This window comes from Ambystoma mexicanum, chromosome 1p (assembly GCF_040938575.1).
Source record: "Ambystoma mexicanum isolate Mex_15411 chromosome 1p, UKY_AmexF1_1, whole genome shotgun sequence".
Lineage (NCBI taxonomy): Eukaryota > Metazoa > Chordata > Amphibia > Caudata > Ambystomatidae > Ambystoma > Ambystoma mexicanum.
In genome coordinates this window covers 306,177,653-306,202,052 of record NC_090921.1, presented here as the reverse complement: position 1 = coordinate 306,202,052, position 24,400 = coordinate 306,177,653, and the positions used below count along the sequence as shown (strand labels likewise).

The 24,400-nt window shown below is 46.3% G+C and overlaps 1 protein-coding gene across 5 annotated transcripts in view; it reads left to right on the top strand.

Annotated features, from left to right (window-relative positions):
• Positions 1 to 24,400, top strand: part of ARID3A (AT-rich interaction domain 3A) — a 650,673-nt gene that overhangs the window by 285,038 nt on the left and 341,235 nt on the right. The window lies entirely within an intron of this gene.

The following is a 24,400-nucleotide window of genomic DNA, read 5'->3' as shown; positions in this document are numbered from 1 at the left end:
ACCTAACACCCGAAACCCGCCAAAGCTCGAATCAACCCATCCACCATCACATTAAACAGCATCGCACTAATCACACTCCCCTGCGGCGTCCCATTCTCCATCTTCCAAACCTCAGACATCACCCCCTTCACTCTCACCTGAAAGGTCCAGTCAGCCAAAAACGCCTTAATCCACCAAAACATCCTCCCCTTCACACCCATCTCCAACAGTCTCACCAGCAACCCATTCTTCCACACCATATCATACGCCTTCTCCAAATCCAAAAAGAATGCCCCCACCATCTCCCCTTCACACAACGCCTCCTTTACTCCAGTCACCAACCTCACTAACGGATCTGCCACCGACCGATTCCTCCTGAACCCACTCTGAAAATCACTCAAACACTTATTCGACTCCAAATAAAACTCCAAACGCTCAACTACCATCCATTCCATAACTTTACACAACACAACAGTCAGCGCAATCGGTCTATACGACTTACACTCCGTCGGGACCTTGCCACTCTTCAAAATCGCCACCACAATCGCTCTCTTCCACAACCTCGGTAAAACTCCACTCTTCCAGATCTCATTGAACAATAATAACACCTCCAACTTGCATTCCACTGACAACTTCTCCAAAAATACATACATGACCCCATCCACCCCTGGACTAGACCACTTCCCCTTCTGAATCGCCCCATCCAACTCCACCATAGAAAACGGAACCTCATACTGCTCTTCCTAAGGCCCAACATTCGCCAACAACTCCTGCATCTCCTCCTCAACCACTCCCATACTTAGTCTCACCGCCTCTGGGAAGTTCCCTGAACTGTGCACTCCCGCAAAATGCTCCCCCAACAAAAATCGCCTTCTCTCCATCTTCACTGACCACCTCCACCCCTTTCAACAACAGACATACTACCCTATGGCCTCATTTACCCAGACATCTGCTTGAACTGCTTCCAAACCTCACCCACGCCAGAATTACTCCCCAGAGACCCACAATAGCCCCTCCAATATCTGCGCTTTCTTTCCCTAATCACCCTCTGCACCACCGCCTTCGCCTTCTTGTATGCCACCAAATCCTCCAACATTCCCGTTCTCACCGCCCTGGCCCTCGCCTTCTTACGTGCTGCCACAGCCCGTGAACATTCCACCGACCACCAAGGAACCTCAACCTTCCCACCCTTCCCCTTCTCAACCTCCGGAACTGCAGCCACCGACGCCGCTCTCATTCCCTGCACCAAATGCTCATTCCATTCATCCACCCCCCATCCCTATCCCGAGGAACAATCAATTCCTGACACATTCTCTTATACAACTCCCAATCAGCCATCCTAAAGTTCAACCGGCTCCCAGACATCCGTGGCCTGATCCCTACCTCACCCCTCACTGTCACCAAAATACCAGAATGGTCACTCACCATATCCCCATCCTCACGCACCTCCCAATCACATTCTCCCGCAATCGCAGCAGACACCCAGGTCAAATCCAAACACGACAACTTCCCAGTCCTCACATCCAACCGCGTACCCGAACCATCATTCAGCAAAAACAGACACAACTCATCCGCCATGTCCTCCAATAGTTCCCCATTGTCAGGTTTCCTTCTCTTATTCAAGTTTCCTTTTTATTATTATCCTTTTCAGATTAGCTTTGTGTGGGTGGGAAGTTTTCCATTATAGTTGGTTAGGCCTTAACTTGTTGATTCAGAATCCTGGTTCTGACCCAAGGCAAGATGGAGCCTCACAGTGACAGCTCTGATTGGCTAGAAGACAATGCTGAACAACAATGAACATTCTAAACTGTCACTCTGTGCCTTTCATCATCAAAACCCCATCTGAGAGGACGTGTTCAGTGGCTGCTCCTGCTTTAGTATTAGGCCTGGTGGATTTTATCCTTCAGATCTCAGCAGTTGAGCGGCTACTTTCTTGGGGGTTCAGGAGAAGTCTTCAGCTGGCAGGAATTCGTTTTGAAGATAGGAAAAGCAGGAAATCTTTGTGAATTCGCTCAGGAGATAAGTGACTTTATTTCTACTGTAAATCTGTTCATCTTAATAACAGTCTCCTTGAAAATTCGTTAAAAGTAGTGTTTCTACTAAAACTATTGAACTATCGGAGTGCGCTTGTGTTTCCAGTGCGGTGTTCCTTAGCGCGAGATTTTGACTGTCGCGTGCGTATTCAAGTGAGCGCGTGCTTTCTAGCGTGTGTATTCCGAGCGCGAGTAGAGGTTGGTCTCGTGCCATTTTAAACGCGCGTGTGTTTTATTGCGCGGGTGATCCTTTGCGCGAAAAGCTATACGCTGCGTGAGAACTACAAAGCGCGTGTGAAATACAAAGCGCATGTGAAATACAAAGCGCGTGTGATTTTTAGCGCGAGTGTACAAAGCGCGTGTGAAATACAAAGCGCGTGTGAAATACAATGCGTGTGTGATTTTTAGCGCGGGTGTACAAAGCGCGTGTGAAATACAAAGCGCGTGTGATTTTTAGCGCGGGGGTACAAAGCGCGAGAATCTGTTTGTCGCGTGCCATGTGAGTGCGCGTGTGTTTTTTCCATCGCGAGTGATTTTGCGCGTGAGAATCACTTCATTGCGTTTGAACTCAATAGCGCGGGTGTTCTTATTTCGCGTGTCTCGCAGGAGAACATTATTGCGCGTGTGAATTATTGCGCGTGTGGATTTTTTGCGCGTGTGGATTATTTTGATCGCGCGTCTTCATCCGTTTGCACGTGTTCTTCAACCAGGAAGATTTCTATGTGAAGTTCATCGATAATTTTAATGGAAATAACCTGCGTGTGCAGTTAGCACGTGTTTCCTCTTTCTTCAAGGATTCAAAGACTCAAGATAATTATAAATAGTTTGAAAAGTTTTGAAATGACAAGAAAGAACATTTTAAAGACAATCTAATTGAACTACCAGTGCATGTTGGAAAAAAGACAAAGAAAGAACTAAGACTTCCAGTTTTGTCTAATGTAAGAAGTTGCTGGGAATTTCAAGTATCGCAAGTAAGAGAGATTTTCAGCTTCTTATCCGCTTCTCTAAGAAATTTCAAGAGAAGAACCAGGTAGGATTCTCAATTATTAGTTAAGGATTAATGACTTCCCATTCATAAGGTTAAGTAAGTGAATTAAGGAAGTGTATATGTTATTCTTTATCCTCTGCAGGTTCAGCACTGATTAGCCTTGACGCAGTCTGCCTGGTCCCATTCCCCCTTTCCCTTTGGGGTGTAGTTTACAGAGCTGTATTGAAAACTAGTTCTGGGAAATACATCTCAGGGGGATTGTCGGGGGTTCAGCAGCTTCCGCGGATACAGGACCTCTCAGCCCGACACCCATTCGCATCTGTCCGATCACTACCCCACAACGTGTTGGCACTGTTAAAATCGCCACACAAAACACAAGGTCCCACATGCCCCCTTATCACTACAGACAGCGCATCTACCTCCACCACCTCACACGGATTATAATAATTTAACACCAAGACTTCCGATCCCCCTACCCGAATCCCCGCCCCGATAGCCTCCACTGCTCCATCCACCACAATCTCTCCTACAACCAACCCCTTCCGAACTGCCAGAGCCACACCCCCCTCCCCTCCAACCTATCCTTACGAAACAACTCAAAACCCGGAATCACAAACCTTAGATCACCCCTTAACCACGTCTCCTGAATACAAACCACATCAACATTCAATTCCCCACACAGCGCCGCTTTGAACTCCTGCCCATTCCTCAACAAACTCCTCGTGTTCCACTGCAAAATCCTCAGGCCGACACCACACTCTGCTTCCGCACCTTAGTAACCATCCTGAACACATCCTTTTCCAACACATCCACAACATTAAAAAACCTCCTCCCTGCTTCCACCACTCCTTTCGTAAGATCCGACACACTGACTGACAAATTCCCCTGAACTCACTATAAAGCACATAAACTCAGTTTTCGGGACAACCATCATTTCTACGCCTTTCACCTCTCCCACCACTCTCTTCCTTCCCGCAGCCTCATCCACAACCGGCTCTCTCCCACACACCTCATTCACTACTCGTACCGGTTTCACCTTTGCCACTGCCTCCGCATAAAACAAACCTTCTGCCGCCCTCACCTGCACCACTTCTCTCGCCACCCTATGGCTCACACCCCCTAAACGCAGTATAGTGCCCTCCTCCCACAATTCACACACTTCTCCAGGGTCTCCACCTTGCATTCCTTAATGTCATGATCTCCTCCACACCTCCCACAATGCCTCTCATTCCTGCATACTCTCGCCACATGTCCAAACTGCTGACACTTATAACACCTCAACGGCATCGCTACATAAACTTTCACATGGAACCTCTGATAACCCATCTCCACCACCTCCGGACACTCCGTTCTCGCAAACCTCACTGCCACAGTCGTTGACACCACATCCCCTTGTGCATCTCTCCTCCCCAGCCTCCACGCCTCCACTACCCCCACATCCGCCAGCTGCTCCTCCACCTCAGACATATTCATGGACACCGGCACACCATACAACACCCCCTTACACGACACACCACTTTGATCAAACACTCGCACTGCATGTCTACCCAGACAACCCACCTCCAGAATCTTAGCCTTGCTACCAGCATCCGTCCCCTCCACCAACAACCGGCCACCACTAGCACCCGAGTAACATCCCCCACAGCCGCCTTCACCCATCTAGCAATTTCCAACGGATTCACCCCCAGGAATGTCTTCTCTCGACTCTCAGGCTTCAACACCACCTTCCACACACTGTCAACCTGCATCTTCTCCTCCCCAGACCCACCGCTCTCTGAGGCTTCCAGCCCTTTCAAAACGCGCTTTTCCTGAGTCACCGTTCCAGAGTGGCCCCGGTCCAGCCCCCCTCCATCATCCCTCCGTGGAGACCTGCTACGATGGCGCTCTTCCCTTTCCTATTTCCCCCTCTCCACAAGTGTAGACATCACAGTCCGCGTTCTCTCCCTCTTCGCCTCCTCCTCCACCCCTCCTTTCTTTCCAACCTTCCCTTTCCCCTTACCCATTCTTACCGCCTCCTCCAAGCACACTCACTCCTTGCATCCGCCTCGAGAATCCGCTCCACCTCCTCGAGCCCAGCACCCTCCTCCCAGTCACCCCTCCGCCCTGCCTGGGTCCGCCTCCTCTGCATGTTTGTAAGCACGTGGGAGACTCCATAAAGGTACAGTACATAATGCTGCATCACCACCTTCTACAGAACACTGCCCCACAGAACAAAGGCAACTCATTACACTGCGGTACAGGACACTGTAGCCCAGAACACAGCAGCATCCCCTGGCCTACACTACCTTCTCTGACACGATGTGCTACCTTCAGAGGTCCGTTTTTCTGGTATTATGGATGCCCTTATGAGCAGTTAACTATTTTAAATCTTTCCACTGCCAAGAAGTGGCAGCTGAAGATCTTCGATCTTTAACATGCCGCGTTCACTGGGTGCACGGCAGGGACGTTAGATTGGGCTTTCACACTTGAAGTCGTGAGGAGCAGGCTATGTTCACTGGTACCATGGCAATCTGGAACGTGTAATGCTACCTGAGTTCCAGGAGGATTAATCAATTTGTGCACGATCGAGTATGAGGAGGAAGTATGAATCTGGCCATTCATGCAGTGTGGAGATGCAGCCAGTTCATGGATGTGTATGCATTTGCATTTATTGCACCCCATACCAAAGTGGTTTGCTACTGACGCCACTGATGAGAAACCGAAGGGCAGGTCAAAATGGCCGGCAGAGATTGCAAACATTCTTTGAGATTGGGTGCATGTGACTCTTTAAGTACATGAACACACAATGGGCCTCATTAGAAGTTTGGTGCTAATTTTGCTCAATATCTGCCAAAATACCACCAAATGGATTTACCCTTCCCGCCACTTGGTCTGGTGCCTCGGTATGCCGGTGTTGGTCCCCATTTATGCAGTCTATAGGACTCCATGTGGATTTAGGCAGAATTGCTTCCAACAGTAGGGTGGCAGAATTACTGCTAGCATTTTGCTGGCAGTTTTCCCTCCAACCCAAAACCCTAGTTGACCTGTGCAGTAATGTGGGTTTTAGCAATAACACCCAACTCGTAATGGGGCCCAGTTGTCTTGGTTGTGTTGGAAGGGCCCTGAAGAGGGTGCAGTTTATACTGCTGAAATCGTCAATGAATAATCTCAAACCAACTCCTAATAAGTCCCAGTTGAAGAAGTTGTTCTCTTGCGGATAAGGAATTGCCTGAGTGTTAAACAGGGGGTGGGGAATGACTGCTTGTAAAAGTGATGAACGTCAGCAAAAGAATGACTCCTGGTCTACGGCCTTCGAAAGGATTGCAGTAATACTTCTCTGAAGATGTGTTGGTTTCTGAAAGAGAGCCGCTGGGATTGGTTGGTGGGAATAGAGGAAGAAAATGCAAGGTAGTTTTGCTATTGTATTGATGCCTGCAGTTCATAGTACTATGGTACTGTTTGGGTGTGTTGCTAGATGGTTAATGTCAACAGCACTTGGGAAATCGCTGTCCATAGAGAAGCCTTATGTTCGCGTAGTTGATCATGTGGGTTATCTGGACTGATGAAAAGGTTGGTTTGAGAGGTGTAACCCTGTGATGTTTTATGTCTTCTGAGGGGTGTTCGATTCTCATCTGTGCTGTTTCGTTGGTTTCTGTATTGTGCACTGAAACATGGAATGTATTGTGGGAGCCTGGGCATGTACGAGAGAGATAATATGATGGGAATGCCCCTGTCAGCGCCTACTTTTACCTTGGGGAAAAAGCAGTAATGCTCAGAACCAACCACTAGATAGCCGAATAAGAAAAGCATGTGATTCTAAGCAGATTCACAAGCCCAAGTAAGAGTATTATTGGGTAACTAAAATGTATCCTACATTTTATCGACAATGAAGTGCTGTGTTAAGCATTGTACAAAGGGGCGATGGATGCCTTGAGCCTTCCAATTGCGAAATAATGCAGTTAATACATTACACTAGATATTGGTGGGAGGAAAAAAGCTGGAAACATTTAAAAGCACAATACAAACATTACATACTTCTTCAGGGATAGTGGTTGTTCCAGAAAATTGAGAAGGGGAAATCAGCCTGGTAGTTGGCAAGATGGAGCCCTGAAAGACAATATGTGAGTAGGTCTAAAAGCATGGGAGATGATCAACTGATTTAGAGGTGATCAAGGAGACTCGGGACAGATGATGTAGGTCATTGGTGAGCCGTTCTAAGGGAATGTAAGCCCTGTGTCCATGGAGGGCCTGTTGCAGACTCTAGATTGGAAGGGATCGTGGGGACAGTTTGTCTCCAGGTAGACAGTGTGAGTCTCAAGACTACGGGCCTCATTACGACCCTGGCAGAACGGGTTGAACGGCGCCGTAAAAGGCTGCAGCGCCGTTCAACCCGTTCCGCCACATTACGAGGTCCCCTCACGGGACACGTTAAGCACGCCTGGGGAAAACCAGGCGTGCATACCAGGTCCCGCGAGGGGAAGAGGGAGCAAACAACGGGCCATCTCGTAATGGCCCGTTGTTTACTCCCTCTCCCATTCAGCTCTATGGGGGCTGAAATGGGAATGGGGATGAACCGTGTTCGTGTCCTCGAGTGAGGAATTACCGGGCCATCCGAACTCGGAATGGTCCGGTAAGTCCTCATTCCGAGGACACGGATGCGGTTTTGCCAGCAGCCATGCCGCCAATAGCGGCATGGCTACCGACATACCTCGTAATGAGGCCCTACATGTTTAAGAGCTTTGGAATAGTGAGAAAGGGGAGACCGGTTGATGGTTGGCTGGGTTGTTGGTCATTAGTGTGGTCCTTTATAAAAAAAAAATATATATATATATATATATTTTTTGTTTTTATTTTGTTTCTTTTCAGAATATGTTTGCTGGTGGCCACCTTGAAATAGGCTGGAGTGATACCAGAGGAATGTGGAACGGGAGAGATGTACAAGCAGTTCAGGGGTGGTGCTAGCTCCTTAGCTGTTTGTAAGGCATACATTAAGTAGTACCGTCTTGGAATTTGTGATGCAGTACCACAGGTCTGCTATGTACTTTCACACTTGTGAGAGATTCAGTCCTCACTTAACTTTGTTCTCTCATCCTGCGTACCATTCGGGTGTCCCAATGCCCACACCCTGCCTTCAGTCCCAGCTAGTTCAAAACGTTCTGTTGAAAAGGGAGCAGAAATTATCCACACCTGCAGTGTAGATTTTTGAGTGTCAGTCGTTTAATACTTTTTCTTAAAATGTGGAGGTCGTTCCATTACATTTAACTAACACACTTTGTGTAGTAAAGTTCACTTGTCAGTTTCTCAGCTTGTCTGTGTGTTTATACTTATTCTTCAGGGCAGAGGCCTGCACCAATCAAATGCTCTGGAGTATGATTCCCATGATCCATCACTATTGGCTATGCCAGCTACGACTGATGAGAGTTGTAGTATGAAACCTTTTAAAAACAATGGTTGTAGACCCCTGTTGCAGGGACAAGCATTTAAATTGGTCAGGCACTAGAGGAACTCTTCCAAATTCTCAAAGATATTCAGAACTGCGCAGAAACAGATCTTCGACCTGCAAGTTAAACCCTGCCACGATACCTACATGCTGAACGTGAACAACTCTACCTAGTCTCCTGCTGTCTCTTTGCTCTTAGGTCACGGCTATATTCTTTATTTACAGCTGCATAGCTAATGAAGGATCACATGGGCAATATCGTCTGCTAATTTTCAGAGCTTCTGCAACACCATACTCTCTATTTCGACTCCAGTCCTTTCTGATTTTTTTTTCTTTTGTAAAAATACAGATGAATAAGTCCTAGAATACAAAGAACAAAACTTCCAGTGTAGAAACTTCTTCTCACATATAAGATGGGAGAACTCGAGCTGCAGGCAATAATTACTGACAGCGGGCAAACGCCCTCCCTCCAAACTGTCTAGACGCCTTTTTCCCACCTTGCAGCCAAACAATGCACTACCTTTCTCCAGCACTGACATAAGTTTATCATCAACCTGGAGATCGGGGAAATGAAACTTCTCACGCCCTATATAGTGTACAGACATGGAGTATGCAAAGGGAAAAGTGGCCCACATATCGGTCAGGACACATCGGCACCTTCCTGCACACTGAAACTGTTGATGCAGCATTCTGATACGTTTTACTAATTGTTGCGTTTTAAAAAACAATTAGCTTTATTTATTTTTTTTCTGCAGCCAAACCTTAGTTATGATGATGGCCACTCCCTTACTGTGGATACTATCTATCGGCCACCTTCCCCTTTCTATCCCTCTCACCACTCCTCTCTCCTGGAGTGATCACTTTTTCCTTTCCTGCCAGCGCACCCTCTCTACCCCTCAGGCCAAGTCAAGTCCAGCACTGCCACCCACCTCTTGGTCATCCGACCCATGAAGCGTGTGTCAGTTGAGGCTTTCGCCCCCTCTTTCTCCCCCATCCCCCTTTGGCTGACTCCCACCCTAAAACAGCCCTTTTCATACTACACTCTGCTATATCTAATACTCTCAATGTTTTTGACCCTGTCATGACGATCAGCCTGAAGCCCAAAGCCAAATGCAACTCCTGGTACGACTCTGACCTCGTCACCCTCAAACGCAAGTGCAGGGTGACTGAGATGAAATGGCGTGCTTCATGCAAGTCCTCTGAAAAACTGGCCTGCCGCCTGCTCCAAAGACAATACCGGCTCTCTGTCCTCACCAAGAAGAGAGCTCACATCCAAGCCTGTGTCTGCGACATCTAACGACTCGGCTGAACTCTTTAAAATCTCAAGGAACTGGCCAATTCTTCTGCAGTCTCTACCTCTCCTGTCCCTTCCCAGGCCCTCTGCACAGCACTGGCTTCTCATTTCATCTCTAAAACTCAGGACATCCTTTCCTCTCTATCCTCTGTTCCCCTTCCTCCCTCTACTCCCAGCTCTTCCTCTGGCCCTTCTTCGGCCTCCTCTCCTCCTTCCTTCTCTGCTCTTCCCCTTTTCTCCCCAGACAAGGTTTCTAGACAAGTCCTATCTATGAAAGTCTCATCAAAACAGGTTCACCCCTGTTCCTCCAAAACCATCAAGGACCACATTGACTCCCTGGCTCCTGCCCTGGAGACTTCTGCAACCACTCCTCCGCCACTGGAGTCTTACCCCCCCACCCTCGAAGCACACTCTTGTGCACCCTCTTCTTAAGAAACCCTCTGCCGACCCATCCTGCCCGGCTATCGCCCAATCTCCATCACCCCTTTTCTGGGCAAACTCTTGGAAAAGTTGGCCATCTCCCAGCTCAATCGGCACACTGAATCTGTTGGTTGTCTCCATGATCACCAGACTGGCTTCAGAGCTGCCAGAAGCACAGAAACTGCTCTACTGAACATCCGTAATGATCTGCTCGCCAACCTTGATTCCAACACCCTGCGTCCTCCTCTTCCTTGATCTCTCTTCTGCCTTTGACATGGTTAACCATGCCATCCTTCTCAACCGTCTCAGCGATAACCTGGGGATCACCAGCCAGGGCCTTGCATGGCTGACCTCCTTCCTCTCTGATCGACCCTCCCAAATTCAATTGGGTCCTTCCTCTCCTCTGTCTCTACCTGTGGTGTTCCCCAGGGGTCTAACCTCTCTCCCTGGCTGTTCAACCTATACCTAGCAATTCTTGCCCACCGCATTGCAGCGATCTGCCCCAACATCCAGTGCTATGCTGATGACACTCAGCTCATTTTCAGGCTGCCCTCAGCCACCTACTCTCCCTCTCTCATCTCTGACTGTCTGTCTGCCATTCAAGAGTGGTGTGCTGCCAATAATCTCTGCCTTAATGCCCGTAAGACCGAGATTAACCTCATCGGCACACCCGCTATCTCCTTTCCTGTCACTCTCTGACCTGCCTCTCATGGCCCTCCTCCTCTCCCACCTGTGAGGCAAAAAACCTTGGGGTCATCTTCGATTCCACACTCTCCTTCTCTCACCACATCTGACGTCTCTTAGAAGTCACACTACCAGCTGCACCTTCTCAGAGGTATTCTTCCTTTCCTCTCCTTCCCTCCAGAGGTTCACTGTCTCCAGAGCTCTGGTTCTCTCTAGGCTTGACTATTGCAACAGCCTCTTTCTAAATCTGCCTGCTTCTAACCTTCGTTCTCTGCAACTCACCCAGAACAGGACTGCAAGACTTGTCCTTGGCCTCAAGCCCAGGTATCGTATCCTATCGCTCCAGGACTGAAATCTCTGCACTGGCTCCCAGTGACTGCGAGGATTAAGTTGAAAACCCTCTGCATTGTCCATAATGCCTTCTGGGACCTTCAACTCTCTCTTCCTAAATATCTTCCTTCTCAAGCTCTTCGCTCATCCGCCTCCAACTCCCTCAGGGTCAGTCGCTTCTCCAAGCAACGAGTTGGTTGTAGATCTTTCTTCGGCTGAGGTCTCCATCTGGAGCAGCCTCCCTGCTTCCCTGAAACTTGAGGAGAATCCTTTCCGGTTCCAGAAGCACCTCAAAACCTTTCTCTTTGCTTCTTTCTCTCCTCCTCTCCCATGCTGACTTCCCGGCTAATACCAAAACTGCACTGATTAACTGGCCACCCTCTGATCTCGGGCCCAGGTCCTCCCCTCCCGCCCCTCCCGAGGCCCCCCCCAGTTGCTTACCTCTACTGCCTTCCTGGCAACCCTCGCACTTGGGGACTGTTTCTGTACCCCTACAGTCCCACTACCAGCACTTGACACCTGATGTCTGCACTTACCACCTGGCCATACTTTACCTACTGTTATTTATTCTATTATCCCATGTATCGCACTGTAACCCCACCCCCCCCCGACCCCTCCGGCCGCTTTCCCCCTTCTCATGCACTTGCACGATTTGAATGACACCTGGCCTAGTATGATCGTTTTCTGTTTTCCCTCTGTTCCCCCTCCCTTGCATCGTCACGCCTTGAAACACTTGTGTATAGGCACGTTATAAATTCCATATCATATTACAACCCTTAGTTCTTAGTTGTCCTGTAATCTTTCTAGTCTTTTACGCCCTGTCGAAGGCTGGTTTCAGACGAACAGGAACATGCTGCATGTTTTATGTTACGGAAACCAATAAGTTACTTATGGCTAAATTATGACTGCATTTTCTAATCAATAAAAACGTTGCTACCAAAATCAAATTTCTGCCTTTTTTTGTGGTGTAAAGCAGTCCGCAGAGGCATAGGTGGGGTTGGCAGACAGGACAACAGATGCCATTTCAGCCTAAGTTGTGGGTCTGGGTGTCGATCATGAGATGGTGGTGGAGCGAAGAGCGGCAGAAATGAAGAGCAAATAGTGCAGACACATTGTAGTTGAGAGAGGTGGGCAGTGCAAACATGGACTTGCAGACTCGAGGGGTGTGAGGGTAGTCAGGGAGGGTGGAAGTCGAGAGCGGAAATGGTGTAGTCGCACTTGGCCAAGTTAAAACATTGTGCATGCAAGAAGTGATTTCTGGTAAAAAGCTAAGTGAGGAGGAGAGTGGGGATTGTACCAAATGCACGTTAAGGAGCATGGTGTCCTTGCATGTTGGGTGGTTGTGGAGATCCATGTTTTGATGGCTTTGACGAGAGGGAGTGAAGGGGCCAGTGGGGCAATGGTGCTCCAAAGAAGATGCCAGGCGTGTTCGCAAGAAGAAGGAAGAAAGTATAAGAGGGGGGCGGGGAGATGGGTTTGCTTTGTTCTGGTACTTGCGGTTTGTACAGTACAGACTGCCTTACACAACATTGTGGTGCTGATCATATTTTTGAGATCATTGAGCGGCTATGTGGGATAGTTCTGGAAAGTTACGGAATCCCCATCTGTCTTCCGTTTCAATTTTCAGTGAATGTTTTGTAAAGGGTGTTTTTTTTTCTGGCAGGAGTTCGGACGCCTGGCAGCCCTCTCAGTCAGCTTCAGGTCCGGGGTCTGGCATGGAGTTTATTGGGTTCATAAGTGTGTGCCTGATAGCGATGTGGTGTTAGCGAGAATTATCAGAAATGTGTTCATTACCTCCACCCTAGAGACCCCCAGCAACTTTGCTGGATTTTTTTTAACCTGTTGAGAGTGAGACCCCTTTTCCCACTCTCATGTATTTTAATGTGACTTTGTACACTGCGTTTCTTTTTGTTGTGGAGTCTGACAAACGCCATAGGCATTATTTTTTACATTGTGTCCCACAGCACCTTCAGTGCAGTGGCACAGGGAATCGGATTTTCCAAAGGTTTGAATACCTTCTCTTGGTTAAAATACTGTTTCCACGAGCAGTCAAGTGAAATTGACTTTACTTACATTTGTAATTTTCTAGACCCAGCTCACGCTATCTTACAATAGGGTGCTGGAGGGGTTAACTACTGTATCCCCTTTGTCTAGCTTCTCATGGAACATTTTTTGTTACCCTTTCCTCACCGAATGGCTGGTGGCAGTGGTTTCGTTTTAACTACCACGGTGTGCATTTACCGCGGGCTGCATTCGCAGCTGCAGTAAAGCACCCAAGGGTGCCAGTTTTGTCAAAATGGCCCCGGTCTTCTTTTTTCGCCATTTCTTTGTGGAAAGGTCCTTCTTGAGATCTACTCTGCGTGCCAAACCAGGTTTGGTCCCATTGTTTGTTTTGGCTCCATGGTGTCTGGGGTAGGTAAGGACAGCCACCCTGCTGGGTGATTGACTGCTAGGCTGAAATTAATGGGAGAGAACTGGATAAAAGGCAAGTCTTTTGGCTTGGAAGGCAGCGTCGACTACTGGACGAAGGAACTGAAGAAGAGCTTGAAGAGGATGCATGCTGCAACTCCTGGACCATTAATTTGCCCAGTGAAGCCCTGCTGCAGTGCCGAATCGCCAAGCCCCTGCAAGGACGTCTTCTCCCTTGAGTTGGTTGGACCAATCAACTCCAAAGTAAGCCACCTGGACATTCATCTCAGAGCTGGTTGAATTTCCAGAGTTTCTGCTGTGAACCGTATAGCCAGGGAGAGGAACAGATTGTGTGCATTGCTTTTAAGCTCGCCTAGAGCTCCAGGAAGATCCTCTGGACTCCCAGGAAGCAGGATTGACCGAGCCTGAGCCCCCTCAACAGAGCGCGGGACACCAGAAGCAAGGAAAGTCCATCTCGACAGCCAGGAACCGGAGTGTTGCTATTTGCGGTAGGCGCGAGGAGCTGAAACACTGAACAGCCACTGGAAGTGAAGTTTGCCGGTTGCCAGTTTTGACGGTCCCAGTGCATTGCAGGTGTCCCCCCGACGTCCTCCATCTTCTCCCCATGAGTGAGGCCCAGGAACAGTGAGATCTGCAGAGCTGCACAGGAACAGGAGTCACCTACTGCATATTTTCTTCATTTTAAAGGTACTGTTAAAAAAGTCTGAGAGAACCTACCTCTTACTGTAGTTGCTTGCATCTTCTACTACTCACAAGTCTAATCAGCTTGTGGCCCCACATTTGATTCTTCTTTTCTTCAAAGACTTGTGAAAACATTGTGCAACGACTTCAGCTTACATAGACTTTTGCGTATTGACTTTGGCTTAGCCTCTTCCACTGAATGACTCTTAATGGGGGATCTGAAAGTGTTTGCCTGCTTAAGAATATTTGTGGTCTCTTGTTTGTTGAGATCTTTTCCTTTGACTTATTACTATATTATCCTAAATGCAACAGTGATATAGTAATGTCCCCAGCACCCTAGCAATTGAAGTCACCTGAGGGTGTAGGTAGTGTCTGTGGGCCATCCCAAAACTGATTTGGAGATCTTAATAGTGTGTATTTGTGTTACTATTATATTGCTCCCTTCTGAAGAAGGCTAATTCTAACTGACTGATAAATACATTAATAATTGTTTATTCAAGAAACATTGAGTGTAAGAGTTTATTTGAATACGTCTAACTGTAAATCTCTGTGTAACTCCACTACAGCTTACTTTGACCCCTCTTGAGATAAGCCTGGCTGCTCAACAAGCTACCAAAACTGTGAAGTACAAGCTTATACCAAAGGTTGGGTTTCCTATACCTGTAGTCGGAGTTGTTTGTAGTGTTCCCAGAGGGTACGGCATGCAAACTTTGTCAAATGTGGTGATGGGGAGGGTTCGTGTATGATGCTGTGGTACATGTAGGGCTTTAAGTGGGGTAAGAAATCGAGGGGGGGCTCATTTGGGGGCGTGGCTTGTGGGATGGGCGTGGCCTTAAAAACATACACAAACCATAGGAAGGTGCGCAAATATTTTATATATATGTATGCGTACTTTTCTATGTTTATAAAAGATGTTCTCTTCAAGCTATGCACATAAATATATAAATGCTTACATTTATATATTTGTTTGCATGCCTTACTATGGTTTGTGTACTTCAAGATGGCTTGAGAAGTACATAAACCATAGTAAGGTACGCACACAAATATATAGCATTTATATATTTGTGTGCATACCTTTTTATGGTTTGTGTACTTTCCAAGCCATCTTTGTTTAAACATTTCGAGGTTTATAAAAGATGGCATAAAAAGTGCACAATTCAATCCATCTTTTATAAAGCTTTCCCGACGGACAAAAGGCCCGAGGCGTCTTTGTCAATCAGCAAAGCTTTATAAAAGATGGCTTGAATTGTGCACTTCTCAAGCCATCTTTTATAAACCTCGAAATATGTCGGAGTCCCCTGGTTCGCCGAGGGTTAAAGACGCCTCGGCGACCTGGGGAAACAAAGTCACAGTAACTTCCTCTGATGACCCCTTGCGCAAGAGGTCACCATAAGAAGTTACAGTGACTGACAGAAGTGCCAGCAAGCTACACCGACGCTGTGGCTGGCTGACACTTCTGTCAGCTTGCCTGACCTAATGGTGGGTGCATCTCCCGTTGCGGCCGCGACCAGATGATGCATCCCGCAAATGTTGTGGTGGGACCGGGGGGCCCCAGCAGGGTTCCGGCTCAACCCCACTTCTGGGTGACTGCCGGGGACAGGCCCCGGCAGGCCTGGGCCCACTTAAAGCACTGGGTACATGGGTAGTGTAGTCTAGGGTAGTAAGTTCATTGTTTGGTGTGATGTGGCTTTGGTCGTGAATGACTGGATGGTTTGTATGTGCTATTTGGTGTAGGCTACGTATCATGTTGTGGAATACAGTATGTGGAGTGTGATGTGGCTCTTTCTAGATTGGGATTTCTGCTTTGTGTGTGCTGTGCGAATGAGTTACAGCATGTGTCTGTGGTGTGGTAGGTTGTGTAGAATGTGTGTCACATCTTGGGAGTGTGATTGTAATTTTGAATGTGGTCTGGCTGTGTGGGTAGTGTAAAATGAGTGTTAGGCGGACCAAGCATTTTTCTCGTCTGGTGTATGATTTGTGTGAGTAGTAGGAAAAGTGTTCCTTTTTGCTACTTTTACATTCTCCTACTTGAGAACCCCTGGGCATATTTGGTAGCCGATCAGGTGTTTGGGCCGTTTTTGGCAACTGTAGTGCTTTTTCCATGTGATTTCACACTGCAGCTAATTTCTTTGGGCAATACTGAACATTCCCTATGTGTGCCAGTGCAAGGGGAAACCAGTTGCCCACTTTACCTTTTTGTGCAACGCGTTTTATGGCCACTAGTGCGTGCTGTCGCTGTCCCTTTTCTCTTTGCCTTGTGTGGGTTTACTGCCCAGGCGGTGTGATTCTGGCAAGCTGGTGGCAACGCAGACCTTATTTTTAAGTTTTACTGGTGCCTGCAGGAGCTGCTGATCTACTGAGCCCCACAGTCCCACTAAGGTGTAGCGCTCTCAACTAAACTAAACAGCTGAGTCCGAGACACGCCGGTCTCTGCATAACTGAAAATTTGTATAACATTTAATATTTACTTTCTAACTTACCCAACATAGAATTTTACTACACCTTAGAAATATTACCTGATTCTCCTCTACTTCTGCCTAGAGGAGCTACTTTAATTCTTTAATGTGATGACCTCCTGACACTTTTAAAACTGAGCACCAAAAGTTTGGAAAATATGCTGAAATCCAACTTAAACTTGATCTTCCATGGAGTGTTTTAAGTGTGTGAACTCCTAAACTCAAACAGGTGAATTGCTTAGTCAAAAACCTTCTAACAAGTCTTTAAAGCTGTCACATTAAAATGAGTTCAGGAATAAGCATATCTAATTTCCTTGGGAACTGAGGTATAGTGTTCAATGTGGCTTTTGATGAACCTTCCTTCTGAGGTTCAGATGTTCATAAATGCCTTAAAGTTAGAACCATTGCAACCTTGTCAAAAAAAATCCTTTTAAACTTTTAAATTTCCACTCCAAACTTGCACAAAGCATGCCGTGCTGTGGATCTGGCTTCCGGGTACTCAATATCTAGACATTGGGAAGTAGGCAGCCGGAGGCTGGAGTGCACAGCAGGTAAGGGAAGGCGAAAGCGGGTGGAGGGGGCAGTTGGTGCCCCGCAGCAGTGGGGATTTCAATTAGGTGTCCTGAAAGGGACTGGGAGAGGGCCAGTTAGAAAAGGAAGAACCTACATACTCTGCCTTTTGTAAACGCCCATTAGACGTGGATCCGAGAATAATTAAAGGACTAACTTGTAGCAGGGGCACTCTGACCTGTATGTGGAAAAAAAGCCCAAAACAAAAATAGGGCTGCCACGCATCCTAAACTGTTCTCGCAGCGTGAGACAGGTATGGAATAATATAAGCTTTGTAAATCTACAACCACCCCACCAGAGAGCTTGCTATTTGGAGCTCCCGAAATAAGGTGATGACGTGCTCCTACTCCGTCCTTCCATTTATCTCTGCTGTCCTTTTCTGCACTCTTTCAGCATGTTATAGGATCTTTGCTACCAAGTAGTCTGGTGTTTACTAGAACTTTTATGGCACATTTTTGGATTTTGATTTTCTTTTCATAGTAAATTACTTCTATTAGATCTCTAGATATTTTATTAATTGAATGTTATTTGTTAGATGTATCCATACACCTGAACACAAGTTGCCTAACGTTGCTGTATTTGATGTGAAATGCAATATTTAGGAATTGAAATGAGTAATATCTATTTTCCTCTCCTCCAAATTATGGGCCTATATTCTGTCTTAGCCTCTTCATACCCCTATATGCTTTTCCTTGGATTGGCATCTTTTTATACTAGAAATTTCGTTAATGGGTTTTTTTTATCAGATATATAGTAACATGGGTTTAATTAATCACATGGCGAAGGCACAAAACACGTGTCGGCAAGAAATGCTATATCAATCAATGTATTTGTTACAAGTTTACATAAGACAAATTGTGTACTATTAAAACATATTGGATGTCATATTTTGATTCTGTTTTGTATATAATAATACTCTGTACCCTCCGTGTAAAGTGTTGCAATAGCGAATTTGGAATTCCTTCTGCAAAAGTCTGCTTTATGTTCAATAATTTGCCGTTTGATCATGTTGGTTGTTTTCTATATGTACAATATGCAACAAGGGCTCTTGATGGAATACAATACATACTCTGTAAATCAAGTATCCTAGCACATAAAAAATAAATGTCTTCAGTAAATGGAAGTGTAGTCATTGGGGTTATAGTTGCATTGTTGTATGCACTGCAGTTTAAAAGAAGTGTGCCAAGCATGACGGTGAAGAATCATTGATTCTGCTAAGCTGCTGTATTTTGCTTTCCGGGTAATGCTTCTCCTGTATGTTTTAGCTTGTGGAAAATCGGTGGGCAAAACGATGCTGGGAATATCCTCTTGTAGAAAATGTCCCAATACTATCTTGAAAAATTCTAACCACTACTTCATCACAAGCCAGAACGTATACAAGAAAAGCATTGCATCAACAGACACTAAAGTCCCTCAACAACTAACGGCGCTCAGTCTTACGGGGCAATATTTGGTCCTGTGGCAAAATAAGTTCAGAATCATTAATAAATATTGCCCCGTACTCCATACTGACAGATTTGTAGAACTTTTTTCCCAATCTTCCTCTTGTAGCTGTGAAGGGACAACGTCATTGCCATATCAATTGAATACTAGCAGATGACCGTGCAGCCAGGTATGTACAATCCAGATTCAGGACCGTCATGCTTTAAAATACAGAGTGTAACTATGTAAGTGATGATCACACATCCACATACTGGTGAAGAAATTGTGGTGGTATGCCACTTCCTTAACATAGTACACAGAGTATTCCATGAAGTGTCCTTATGGCAAAGGAAAATGACTTGCATGATTTAAAGAACGAATGTTTGCCCATACTTGCACAAATGCGAGAAAGGAATTACAAAACTGCATTACGTCATATTGAGTTACGGCTTACATTTTAAGTACTTGAAATGCCCCACCTTGGATTGGGGGTAGGGCGCGTTTATGATTTGGGGTCGAAAAACGAAGCATGGCAACCAGTCTAAATCCTTTCAGATTAACAAGCAATTATATTTCTCATATTTCATCAGATAATTCTTTTTCACATTTTCATCCCAATCTGACATGTTAAAAATGACTATTGAAATACAATACCCATAATCCAATTGGACTGTTAATTCTAAGCACATGGTCCCTCACCGAATACATCATGGTTTTTATCTATGACTAGTATTTCATGAACAACGTCAGTTGAACCACTCATCTCTCCTTATGGAAACTAGCATTTTCCATGTTAAACCTCACAGTGCTTGAGCGTTCTTAAAGCAATATGTTTACATCGCATGGGCCTTTTACAGTGTGCACTGTAGACTGATTGACATTTGTATTGGTTTTGAACATTTCATGATTTTGTTTCGTTTCTAGCAGTTGAATACGTTTCGCTGTTTTGTAGCTCCATGTCTTTAAAATGACTTGATGTTCTCCGAGCTGTAAACTCGGCAGCCATTCTAGTTTTGCAATATGAGCTCATCAAGCACGTTTGTTAGCTTCTCGAGCAAGAGTAGCAGGTGAGCCTAAATGGGAGGTGTCTGTGTAGCTTTGTGTTAGCCTGATCTATAGAGATATCTACAAGTTACATAGGAAGGTTTCGTTTATTCGTACTGGCAACAAAGCTTGAAATACTGCATTGATTGAACAATTTATGCTTTGACCCAGGTCCGGCCATTCAAGTCCTAAGGAACACTGAAGTCAAATTGTGCAAGAACGGATGAGTGTATTCTTATTTCATACACACCAATGAGCATTCGCTGATTAATTACTGGCAATTTTCATTACTCCTAGTCCTGCTCTTCTTCATCAAAGTACTAATTTATCAAGACGATCCGCCTTCAGAGAGAAACCTTTCCCCAAAAAAGGAGAATATATATAGCCGCTTCACCTCACAGGCAGATTGTAAAATACCTGATATGTTCCATAATTCTCCTTTCTATACCAACGGAAACGGGACGATGTTACCACTGTGGGGTGAGACGAGGGTGCAAGGGCTGTGACGAGAAATGGAGCAGGACTAGCAAGTGAAGATTACCAGTAAATAATCAGAGCATTACCTCTATGCCCCTCATCCTTGTAACTGTACTTACTTATGAAGCATATTAAAGATCCAAAGATTGAACCGGCCCATACTTGGGCCTAAAGGGAATGACCTCCCCCCTGTGCAGCGGGAGAAGTGGCTATCCAGTGGATTGTCACAGGCGATTCCTCCACCCCCAGGAGAGAATGAGGAGTATGGAGGACATCCGTCAAATATCCAGACCGCTCAACAGGGCTACTTCAGGTAAAACCAAGGAACCCAAAAACAAGGACTGACAATGAATCAAAGTCCCAGGCAAAGACCAGGGAAGACGGCATCCTTCAGAAAATGCCCCTTATCCGAGATTACCCCTGCCAATTACTGGCCTACAGTAGTGTAAGCGGTGGTGTCCAACCATTGAAAAGGGGGACAGAAAGGTTTTAGAAAAGGCTGCCCAGGGTCCTGGGGTGTCGAATGAGCACAAGGACACACTCCTAAATAAGACTAGGCTCCCCTGATCCTGACCCCCGTAAAGGGAACAATGATCATTGCGGAGAGCAAGCTGACTACCTCCTAACCAGATGTTGGTGCCTCAAAAATAACCTACAAGCAATCCTGCCCTCCAGCCTGCAGATCTTAAAGCTACATCTCTGGAGGGCTGCAGAAGCAGATACCTAAAGCGAGAAGAACCAGTTGCCAAAAGTACCAAGATTCAGACCCACCTACACAACTTCTAACATGTTCCCCAAGCAGATCTGCTTGCTACCACAGAACCCAAAGAATCTGAGGTTTGGAGGAAAAGGAGGACACACATTGATATAGAACATGCACTCATAATCCACCAAAACAATGCAGGACCCGATAATCCAGCATATCCTTCTCTATCAAGAGCATATGAGGCCTGCAAAGACGCCAGACCTGTCTTTTAACAAGCTCTTCCTGTAGTTGAGATGGACAGCTGGGAATTGGCCACAAGCAAGCGAACAGCGGAATTAGTGTGCCTAGTATTCTGCAGCACAAGGTTACAGGCAGTAGGCTTAGTGCAGAATAATAGAAACCAGAATGCAACATGGAGCAAATTCACAGGTAGGATGAGGCAGTCACCACACAGCCAGTGTGAGATCGGCCTCATTCCACAATTAAGAGAATTGTGTCAGAGGCTGACTGGGATATCACTCTCAACCATGTTCCAAACATGACCTACTACAACATTGCAAAGAACAGTACGATCCCAACAAGGTTTAGCGGCACCTTTTATCCCTCACCATGGAGGGTGGGGCGGGGGGTAAGGCTCGGGTTAACTCTAAGCATCCTTCCCATCTATTACAGTTCTAGATCCCAGCAAAGGGTATACATTACTGAGGGCACAAAAGGCTGCCCACACCATGCGCCCACAACTGTAACAGGCCTACTACGAACAGCCGACCTGCATCAGCTTAATCTAACATCCGAGGTGAAGTAAGACCTGGCCGAACCACCGAGACCACCGCTCCATATGTGGGATGCCCATTAGCCCTTCTTAGAAATGTGTTGGTGCAGGTAAGCATACCTGGAAAAGACCAGGTCTATGGCCCATGATAATGCTAATGATGTGTATTTATATAGCGCTTACGCATAAGCCTTTTACGTAGAAAATACACACATAGAATATCACCCAACCAGAGTTGGAACTCCCATATCAAACCCTAAAAGATGAAAGGCTGAGTTGGCCTTGCCAGGATTCGAACCTGCGACCTGCAGATCACACAGATCGCAGTAGTGAACACTCAACCTGCTGAGCTATTTTCCGTCCATTGGCATGTCCATTCATGACACACAGAGGTTTGATATTGCCATGGCACGGGCAGAATTCCCTAACTCACAGGTAGTACCAGAAGCTCTGTGAATAGTGTAGGCCAACTTGAAGATTGCCTATGAATTTAAGAAGACCAGGGACTTGCTCCAGGAACACAACCCTGCCTAGAGGGTGGGGTGCACATCCCCGTCACCTATGTGATCTGAAACCAGAGAAGGATGGGGGACAGAACCTACAGAGCCCTCGAGCCCACTCCAGTTACCTTGCTGCAACTCTGTGATGCCAGGGGACCAACCCTGCTAGGGCCACCATGGGCAACAAAGAGGAGATGTTTGCAAGTCAGCTCAGAGGACTGGCCCGTACCTTAGAAAATGCAGCTGGTGCCAAAACCTGGCGACCGGTTCAAAGAAATAAGTGGGAATACAGCACCTACACTGGCCGGTGCATGTCTCCTGCAGCGTGCCTCAAATCGCACAAAGATGGTTTAGAGGGGGGGGGACTACATGAAGTGCTAGAAGGGCTCACCCCAACCAACATCGAAGCCCTGATATGGCAGGAAATAAAGTTATGTTAAAGCACAAATGCCACTACCACAGGGGATTGGTGAACCTAGAGCCACACATGTGGGCATATGGACAAGCACTGAACCGATTTACAAGCCCAGTACCCCCGAAAGAGCATGATGCAATAACCAACAAGAAGGGAGACCATAAAGTTTCCCCTTCTTCCCCCATCTCCAGAGGGACTGTCATTGTAGCAATGTCGTTCTACGTTCCTCACATAACACGCTGGCCCGAAACACTACATCTTATAATCTTTTTGGTTTTTTTGTGCCAACTAAATTTTTAAAAGTAAGATGCCCAATTTCAATATTCAGCCCCGTTTGGGTACCGATCTGTGGTGCTCATAGACCCATACTCTATTCTACTACCCAGGTTTCACTTAATAGCAGCCAAAAATTGACTTAAATACAAAAGTGTATCCAATTCAAAATAATCGTAAAATCGTTTCTACTCAAAACAAGACCTGAATGCAACATTCATACTTGTATCATCTCAACTGTTTACTTTGTAAACATTCATATCCTGATACTGGCATAATCTCTTTCTGGTAAAACAGATCTCTGCAAGAAGGAAAAGGAAAGACAAAACCAGGCTAGTTCACCCCACACTTGAATTCAATGTAATCTGTAAAGCTGGCTGGGAGGAAGTTTGCGTCACAGATTCATTTCAGCTGCTGGTGTCCCCGGGTTACCATTGTAAACGGTGAGAAAGTTCATATACAAGGGCAGGCAGTCCTGACAGCTCATTCAGAAAGTACAGCCTCTGTTTCTAGGCAGTCTGTTCCTCATGCATGCTGAACTGAAGAGAACGTAAAGCAGCGCCCTCGTGTTATCCAGATCAAGCTGGGACAGAATGAAACGACATCCACAATCCTACTCTCGCATACTTTCTGTCACATCAAGGATCCTTGGAAGGGCATCAGTAGTCCACATATCCTCATGCAGCCGTCATGGCAAAAGCTTGAGCCCCAGTGGCCACCGGCACTGTTGACTTCTATTGCTCAATCCCTGTGCCTCACCCTTTGCAGGCCCAAGGCATTCCTGGACCCAAAAAGCCCATCAACTGTATCAACAGCCCAGACTGCTCCCCCAGGTTCACTGTCTGAAAATACAGAAAGCAAAGCAGGAAGATTTTGGGACATGTCAGGTTAGTGCTCTATACCCCAGCTGAGACGGATGGGAGAGAAGGCTTTACAAAATATATATTTATGGGGAATGGTTTTGTTAGAAGGCGGATCGCCTTCAGAAGTATTACTGTGATGAGTACGCGGGATATAGAGGTAATGGCCAGGACGACTTCCATATGTTACATTAAGTTGTTACAGATCCCTTGAAGAGTGAAGCCTCATTTTACCACAGGACCTTCAGCTGGTGGTCAGGTTTTTCTGAAAGGAAAGGGCTTATTTTTCTACTTTCTGTCAATTCATGTGGTCATATGATCCTCTGGAAGCCGTAAGAATGACCAAGATGCTTCCCCCTAATGTCATGTGCATGATTATACATATGTATTCATCTCCCTGCTGTATGGCCTGAAAGTGAGATCCTGACATTTATGGAAAAAAACAGCATTAATCATATTGTCAACAAACATTCGAAAGCTTTGGAGAAGAAAATCTTCAACTATGCTTTCTCTGATTAAGGAACTTTTTTTTATTTTTCCCTTTTTTGGTTTCTGGAGTCCCCCATGCTCCGCTAATGTAATTGCTGCCTAGGCCACTTTGATTTAACTGCATGTCGGGTAAAGCGAGCACCTGCACCCTGACTAAT